This window comes from Urocampus carinirostris, chromosome 11, assembly GCF_059441175.1.
Source record: "Urocampus carinirostris isolate Australia breed hairy pipefish chromosome 11, RoL_Ucar_1.0, whole genome shotgun sequence".
Classification (NCBI taxonomy): Eukaryota; Metazoa; Chordata; class Actinopteri; order Syngnathiformes; family Syngnathidae; genus Urocampus; species Urocampus carinirostris.
Window position 1 is genome coordinate 19812043 of NC_142359.1, and position 8322 is coordinate 19820364.

Below are 8322 nucleotides of genomic sequence, written 5' to 3' on the forward strand. Positions count from 1 at the left end.
AAAGTCCAACCCGGGGGCCAGTTATGGCATATGATTAGACTTTTACTGGTCCACGGTCTCAGTCATAAATCTAATAATATGTGACCTGCCAGTAATGTTGACCGCAGCATTTGTAAAAAAGAATAAAATTATAACCACCATTTCATCAGATGTTGGCAGTATCCTTATGGCCACCTTGCCCTTGGCTTTATTTGAGAATTTCAGCCCAGCTGATTTTTGACATGGCAGCTGTAAATAAAATAAAGGAAAGTTGATTATGAAGGCTGCCACTTCTAGGTCAAGTGGAAATTGGAATATTATTCCGCCAAATTCCAAAACAACTGCGTCTGCCTTATTCCTCAAGAGGCTGTTTTCAAAGAATATCATATCAAGACGAAACAAGCCGACAACAAAAAGCTAACTGGAAACAAACGCCGTGAAAACGTGAAGCAACTGGAAGCTGTTTTAATAGCACAGCAGCACTTTTGCAAGAGACCCTGAGAGTCAAATGAAAATGCTACAAAGGTGAGCTACCAGGTCGCGACGCTGATCGCCAAGCACTGCAAACCGGGGTGGATTTGATAAAGACTGTTCAAAGAATGCCAGTTTACCAAATTGGGTCCGCTTTCTGAGAAGTTTGGACACCCCAAATGTACACGTTTTCTTCTATTTCTTGTATTGTGCGGCTATTTTAAACCAATTAACGGGGTTGCTTTCTATGTGAGCAGGGTTGGGTAGGGTTACTTTAACTTGATTACTTTGAATTACTTTTGGATTACTCCAATACCAAATATGCTAATAAAAGACATAGGAAACTAAATATTAATAAAATGATTAAATTTTGTGCAGGCTTGGGGAGTAACGGAACACATGGAACGGCAAAAATGATGTTGGCAAGCTGTTTGGATTTATTTTCATTTTGTTTCTGTCGCATTTTATGTTAGTTTTGCCGGAGATCAAAGAGATCAAAGCCAGGAGAGAAAGCTTACCACGTGTTGTGAGTCATCATTTTATTCATATTTAGTTTCTTTTGTCTTTTATTAGCATATTTGGTATTGGAGTAAACCAAAACTAATTGAAAGTAATCAAGTTAAAGTAACCCTACCCAAACCTGTATGCGATTATGTAAGACATTTTGTAACTAGATAGAATAGAATAGAATATGCCTTTATTGTCATTGTTACAACATGGGATATGCTGTGACAACGAAATTGGATGACTCCAGTTCCACATTTACAGTGAGGATAAGGAAACAAAGAGATAAAGGAACAAAGAACTAACTAACTGTAATTACTTTCAGAGTAACTCACTGAATTACTTTTTAAATGAAGTAACTAGTAACTGTTACTAATTACTGTTTTTCAGTAACGTGCCCAACACTGCCGTTAGGGTAGCTTGGGAAGACATTCTTCCGAAAATATACGTGCTGATACCTGGTATCTGAAGGTTTTTTCCCCTGCTCTTTGACGCCACCGGTCCCGTGGGGGTGAGTGTGCGTGTGAGGGTCAGCTGCTCTGAAATCAAGCTCCAGTTAAACAGTCGCATGATCCACCAGCAGGTGTTGCACGTCAACTTCCAATTCACAGTGTTGGTGGGGGGCTAAAAAGTTAAAGGTTGGGTGCATCTTTTGAGGGGTCCTTAGAACTGTTGAAGTTAAATAAGTTCTCTATCAAGTGTGCATTAACAATGTCCAACTGATTTCAAAGATCCCTTAAGCTGTTTCGGGGCGGAACACATTAGGTAGGAGGAATAGAGGGGGTGTTGGAGAGTTGCGTCATGCTTGTCTCCGGGTTTTGTTCTTTCTATTTGTTAGTGTAGCATGAATATGGTGAAACTACACTCCAAACTTCAACTTGAACCCCTAAAGAGATGAAAAAAACAGGCTTTATTTAAGCGCGTCCAACAAATGCATGTACTTGCACGTGCATCATGAACGAGCTGACAGAGGCTGCAATGATCACACAAGCCAGAAGATGGTGCCCACGAGTTAAAATACTCCAACTTCCGTCTTGGTCCTTTTAGAAGTTTTAATAATGTGTTAGCAATGCCCAACAGAGTTCAAAGATCTCTTTTGCTACTTTTCCACTGCGCCTATCTGCTTTGATCTGACTATTAGCAAAGCTGTTTCGGGGCGGAACACATTAGGTAGGAGGAATAGGCGGCAAGGGGTGCTGGAGAGTTGCGTCATGCCTGTCCCTGGGTTTTGTTCTTTCCATTTGTTATTGTAGCATGAAAATGGTGAAACTACATTCCAAACTCCAACCTAAACCCCAATGGAGATGAAAAAGGAACGCTTTATTAAAGCGTTTTCAACAAATCTTGAAAAAGCTGATCGAGGTGGCAATGATGACAGAAACCAGGAGATGGCGCCCGCAATTAGAAAAGTTGCAAATTCCGTCCAGCTCCATTAAGTCTACATAAAGAGAAGAGAACATTTCAGCCAAGATGTCTGCCAGTTTTTCTTTTTGTTTTTTCAATCGTTTCATAGAATTGTTGATTTTGAATTCATTGTAACCGTAGATTTGAAAAAATAAAATGTTAATTCATCAATGACATAGTGTCTGGGCTTAAGCACCAAAATATAACTTTAAATGCAAGGATCATTTCGGTTACTTGTAAGTCCTTTCAGATAATATTGGACACCTGCACAGGAGATTGCATAGGATGCCAGTTCAATATCTTGACTATTAGTGCGCACAGTTTTTAGTTTTTTTGACTATTATGAACAGTTAACGTCAGCGTTACCTAAATGAAGTTTGGGTGCTGTGTTTGCGTGTAACAGTATTCGAATCTAGGTCGCTGCAGTGAGAGCGCCAAACTCTTACCACTGGACTACCAGTGATATAGATAACACATGAAAAGGCATTGGTTTTTTTTAGGCCCGTTTAATTCTTTACAATCAATACATTGGTGACTTTCAGAGCTTAGAATAGATCAGAGTAATTGAATAGAAGATGAGAGTGGAAATTGTTTTCATCGTTACATGTGTAGTGCATAACAAAGCTAATATTTGGCTTGGTACTGTGACCTGAATAGTGTGTTAATGAGATGAAATCTACTGGCTTTTCACAGGTCATCTATACCACTGATGGTCCAGTGTGCTGGTAACTAAGCTGTATTTAGACCTGTTAAGACTACGCTCATCTTGGGATCAAAAGGTCGCAGGTTCGATTCCTGGCTCCTCCGTATTATATGTCGAAATGTCTTTGGGCAAGACACTGAACACGTAATGCCCCCGATAGCAGGTAGTTGCATGGCTGACGCTGCTATCCATTAGTTAGTGTGTAAAAGGGAAAAGTGTAAAGTACATTGTAAAGATCTGCACCGCTTATCCTCAGTAGGGTCGCGGGGGTGCTGGAGCCCATACCACCTATCTTCGGGCAGTGGGAAGGGGACACCCTGAACTGGTTGCCACCCAGTCGCAGGGCACACAGAGACAGACAAATCACTTGCTTGTACATACCTAACGGACAATTTGGACCAGCCAATTAACCTTATATGCATGTTTTTGAAATGTGGGAGGAAACCGGAGTGCCCAGAGGAAACCCAAGCAAGCACGGGGAGAACTTGCAAACTCCACACAGGAAGGTTCGATCTGATGACCTCAGAAATGTGCCGCACACGCTGTATCCACTGCCCCGCCGTGCAGCCCAGTTCAAGTACCATTGACCTTTATTTTGTGGAAATCCCACAGATTGTTATTTGGTTATTATTCATTTTATAAACAGTCTTACTTATCTTCTGTGAAGAATCCAGATGAGTTATTTGATTGTGGCTTTTTGGAAAACGATAGTCGTCATGTTTATTTGTATAGCCCTAAGTCACAAGGAATCTCAAAGGGCTACACAGACCACAGATTATTGCAAACTACAGACAATTATTACCCCATCCCCTGATCTAAAACCTACATTTTCTTTGTTTTTTGAGTGTTGAAAATTTTTCATCTTAAAAGCATTATTTTTATCAGTTTCCAGAGTGAAGAAGGTCGATCCCCTCAACTAACAAGATTCAGGTGAGTGTGTGTGAATGGGTAAGTGTGAAGCACATTGTAAAGCGCTTTGGGAGGTCTTCATTGACTTGAAAAGCCTTATAAATGCAGACCATTTACCATTTATTTATTAATTTTCAAAACACAACAATGTTTCATAGAATCTTCAGAGAGCAAAGATTTCAAAGAGCTTCTATAAAGCAAATCGTTTACAGAAAAACAATTACTGGAATTTTCAAATAGATCAAAGAATAAAAATGTTACCACATTGGTAAATAAAATTAGTTATATTTTAACATATATTTTCTATAAACAACTCATAGTGCCCTTTTTAGGTGTAGCATGCACCTGTCCTCTTGGGCACGACCCGTAGGGGGCAATGACGCTTCATAGAACAATTCCGTACAAACTAATGCCAGCTGAAGTTATTAACAAGGTAAGAAGAAATGTAATGGCGAAGAGGAACCACCGGAGAGCAGTTCCAGCGTCCTTTTTAAGTAGACTTGTTGAGAAACATGGCCACAATTTCAAGCATTTCTGACCACTTCACCCAAAATACACACACTTTTCAATCCTTGAGAGCACATTCAAATTCAAGCACTCGTACAAATCCTGCCTTTTTGACCTCCTGACGTTTAATTTTGAATAATACTTCATATTCAACTTTGGGGGCAGCACGGCGGCGCAGTGGTTAGCGCGTGTGCGGCACAATTCTAAGGTCTTGGGAACCTCCTGCATGGGTTCAAATCCAGCTACCGGACTTCCTGTGCAGAGTTTGCATGTTCTCCCCGGGCTTGCGTGGGTTTCCTCCGGACACTCTGGTTTCCTCCCACATTCCAAAGACATGCATTTCAGGTGGATTGGCCGGTCCAAATTGTCCCTAGGTGTGAATGAGCGAGCGAGTTGTCTGTCCCTGTGTGCCCTGCGATTGGCTGGCAACCAGTTCAGGGTGTTCCCTGCCCACTGCCCGATGATTGCTGGGATGGGCTCCAGCACCCCCGCGACCCTACTGAGGATAAGCGGTGCAGCTAATGAGATGAGATGAGATTCAACTTTGGTTTTGCCTAGTTTTAAATGTCATGCAAGGAATGTCCCTGAAGGATTCCATGTATTATTTGTCCAAGCGCCACATTTTGTGGCAGGAAAAACAAAGGTTCCCAAATTAAAAATGTCAAAACAAAATGCAAAGAGCCAGAGTGAATGGGGGGCATAACAAATATTTGGACGTCTCATAAACTGATTGACTCTGTTGCAAATGTAGGAGTTCTTTTTTTTTTTTTTTTTTTTTTGGGATGACTAATATGTGGGAGAAAGCATAGGATTACATTTAGGACCGCCTGCAATATTCACACTTGACATTCACTTTTTTCACGAATTGACCCAGAGAAGGGAAAAGTTATGTGGCCCATACAGAAAACTTCCGTCATGATTACCCATTGCCCTCACCAGGGCCCGGTCACACAGCCGTTTGCGTCTGTATCGAGGCTGAATCACGGTCAGAAATTACTGCCTGTGAAGCAGACGCTGTTGGACGCTTTGAGATCGCCATACAGACGAGATACAGCAGTGCTTAACACGCGGTCGGAAATTCACACGCGGTTGGCAGCGCGAAAAAGTTTTGCGCTGCTCAAAACTTTAGGGCCCGGTCACACAGCCTTTCACGGGTGTATCGAGGCTGAATCACGGCCAAAAATTTCTGCCCCGTGAAGCAGACGCTGTTGGACGCTTTGAGATCGCCATATAAACGAGATACAGCAGTGCTTTACACGCGGTCGGAAATTCACACGTGGTTGGCCGCGCGAAAAAGTTTTGTGCTGCTCAAAACTTTAGACCACGTGTTAACCGCGGGCGGCACACGAGGTAATGACGCGGAAATGACGCGGAACGACGTGCTATGGCCGCGGCCAGGGCGTGGTTACACGTGGGTAGGATGCGAAATTTCAGCGGGTAATCGTGGGTGGAGCACGGTCACAGCATGTTCTGCGCCTGTATCGCGGTGTTATTACGTGAAATTAGCGTGTTACGCGTGTGACGGTCAAACGCCTTTCTCCGCGTATATACAGCGCGATTTGCCGAGCACACGTCAGTTGTGCTCGAGACGTCAAGGGGTGAACATGGATCCCCGTCACCGTAGTGACCTCGTCTTAATCCATTTTTATTTCTTGACATTTATTTTCATTTCATAACAAGATAATAAAATAAAAATGAAAAACTTTTACAATAATAACATATTGGCTTCTTCGGTGCCATAGCTTGAAATCTTGATCTTCACGGGACTGTGTCTTGAGCGGTTATGATTTCTACAGCCCGGTGTTATGCCGAGAAATGCATCCCTGCCGAGATTTGCATCCCCTCGCTATTACCACCACTTATACCTCGTTTTATCTCACTTTTATATCACTTTTAGGGAATGTAATGGCGAACATATAACCAAATCCACTTCGTCTTGCATTTGTTGGGAATGTAATACAACTTAAACCATTCCGTCTTTGTTTTTGTTGTGAACGTAATCGAACGGTAATGCACACCGTATATAAATCACTCATACATAAGAACGCAAACACATGATTTTAGAGCGCCATAGCTCATGAATGTCCTATATTTAATGTTGACAATATCTGTGAATTTTCTGTTATTGCAACATCTGTTGCAGCCTGGTCATCCTGGAAGGGGGATTACCTTATGTGTGGTCCCTTCCTAAGGGTTCTTAATTTCTTCATGCTGAGGTTTTGAGTGTTTCCTTGCCCTCATGTAGGTTTTAGATCAGGAGATGGTGTCAAATAGTATGTGGTTTGCAATAATCTCTGGTCTGTGCAGCCCTTTGAGACTCCTTGTGATTAAGGGCGTCACAAATAAACATGACTTGATTTGACTGTACAACGATGATTTAAGTTTTTGTTTTTCCTTCCCTATGACTTAATCTCATGTTGTGTTTATCAACTTTGCATTTTAAAAAATACAGCAATACAAAAATTGAAATCATTTCCACCACAATTTGTTGAACGCGGATAAATTCTTGCAGAGTGACAAAAATAGTTTTCAATCACTGTTTTAATTATTGATTTTATGATTTACAAGTCTTTCTACTTTTTGATTTTTAATAAGAATGTTTATTTTGGCTTTTATTAGCATATGTTATGTCAAAGTAATCTAAAAGTTTTCCAAAGTTATCGAATTACCGTACATTACTGTAATATTATGATATTTGGATTACGTTACTGATTACATTTTTCAACAGGTAACTAGAAACTATATCGGATTACATTTTTAAAGTAACCCTCCCAACTGTGGTAATGATTATCATGAGGCAGGGTCACCTAGATTTTATTTATAATATCACCTCCATTCATTAATTTCTCAATCTTTTCTAGTTTTGCTCAGTATTTTTTACTAAATCAATCTGTAATTTCGTTTTACTGAGAAAGACGATTTAATTTTCTTGCTTCATGCCCATGGAAACGTTCGTTTCCTCTTGGCAATAACTTAATGACTGCATACTTACTCTTTTTAATAAACAGTTTATAACAAGGTATTTTCAAACAATTAAATGATGAAATATGACATATAAATACTTCTATATAAATATATTTTTGGCCGGAGTTTTCTAAAGTTGCTTCCAAAAGTAACAGTATCCTTTCATGTCCTGTAGTTGCACTCAAATAGCTTGCTAAATATACTGTGTGTAAGTGTAAACAAAATCCCCCGCCCTAAAATTCAAATGGGAGCGGGTCCTGCATTGAACAATGCGGATAAATATTTTTTTAAACATACTTTTAAGTGAAATTCTTCTTCTCACCCTCAAGCCCATTATGCAACTAGTAGAGTCTTATCTGTATTAAGACTTGTTTTTCCCCCAATTCAACAATATCCTAAAATGTTCTTATTGTATGAACTTGTCAATACATATTTTCTACATTTAGCTTTTAAAGAAACACTGGCCAATCGTTCAATATTTGTGCGTTTCTCAAACGCAAGAATACTAATTTTCCACATGCAACCCTGCTTAAATTAGCTTCACCCTAACTTGCAAAAACCCTAAAATGTTGAAATGAATATAAAAAGCACAATAAAGGTCGTATGAGAGGTCCTATACTAATTTTTTTCGTTTTTTTGTTACAAAGGCCAAGAACTTTCACGCACTCGATTTAAAGCTACCCAATAACTATGACCAACGCCTTACCAAAAAAAGTTGAGCCTCTCAAGATATTATTGAAGTCAATCAATGCTTTAACTTTTGGAGTCTTTTTTAACCTGCAGTCCTTAAGCTGAACATAAAGGGGTGACTTAATGTTAAGGAGGGTCTCTCATTGGTTCACACTTCTTAGAGTATCATGTGGCCCAGACAGAAGTTAATA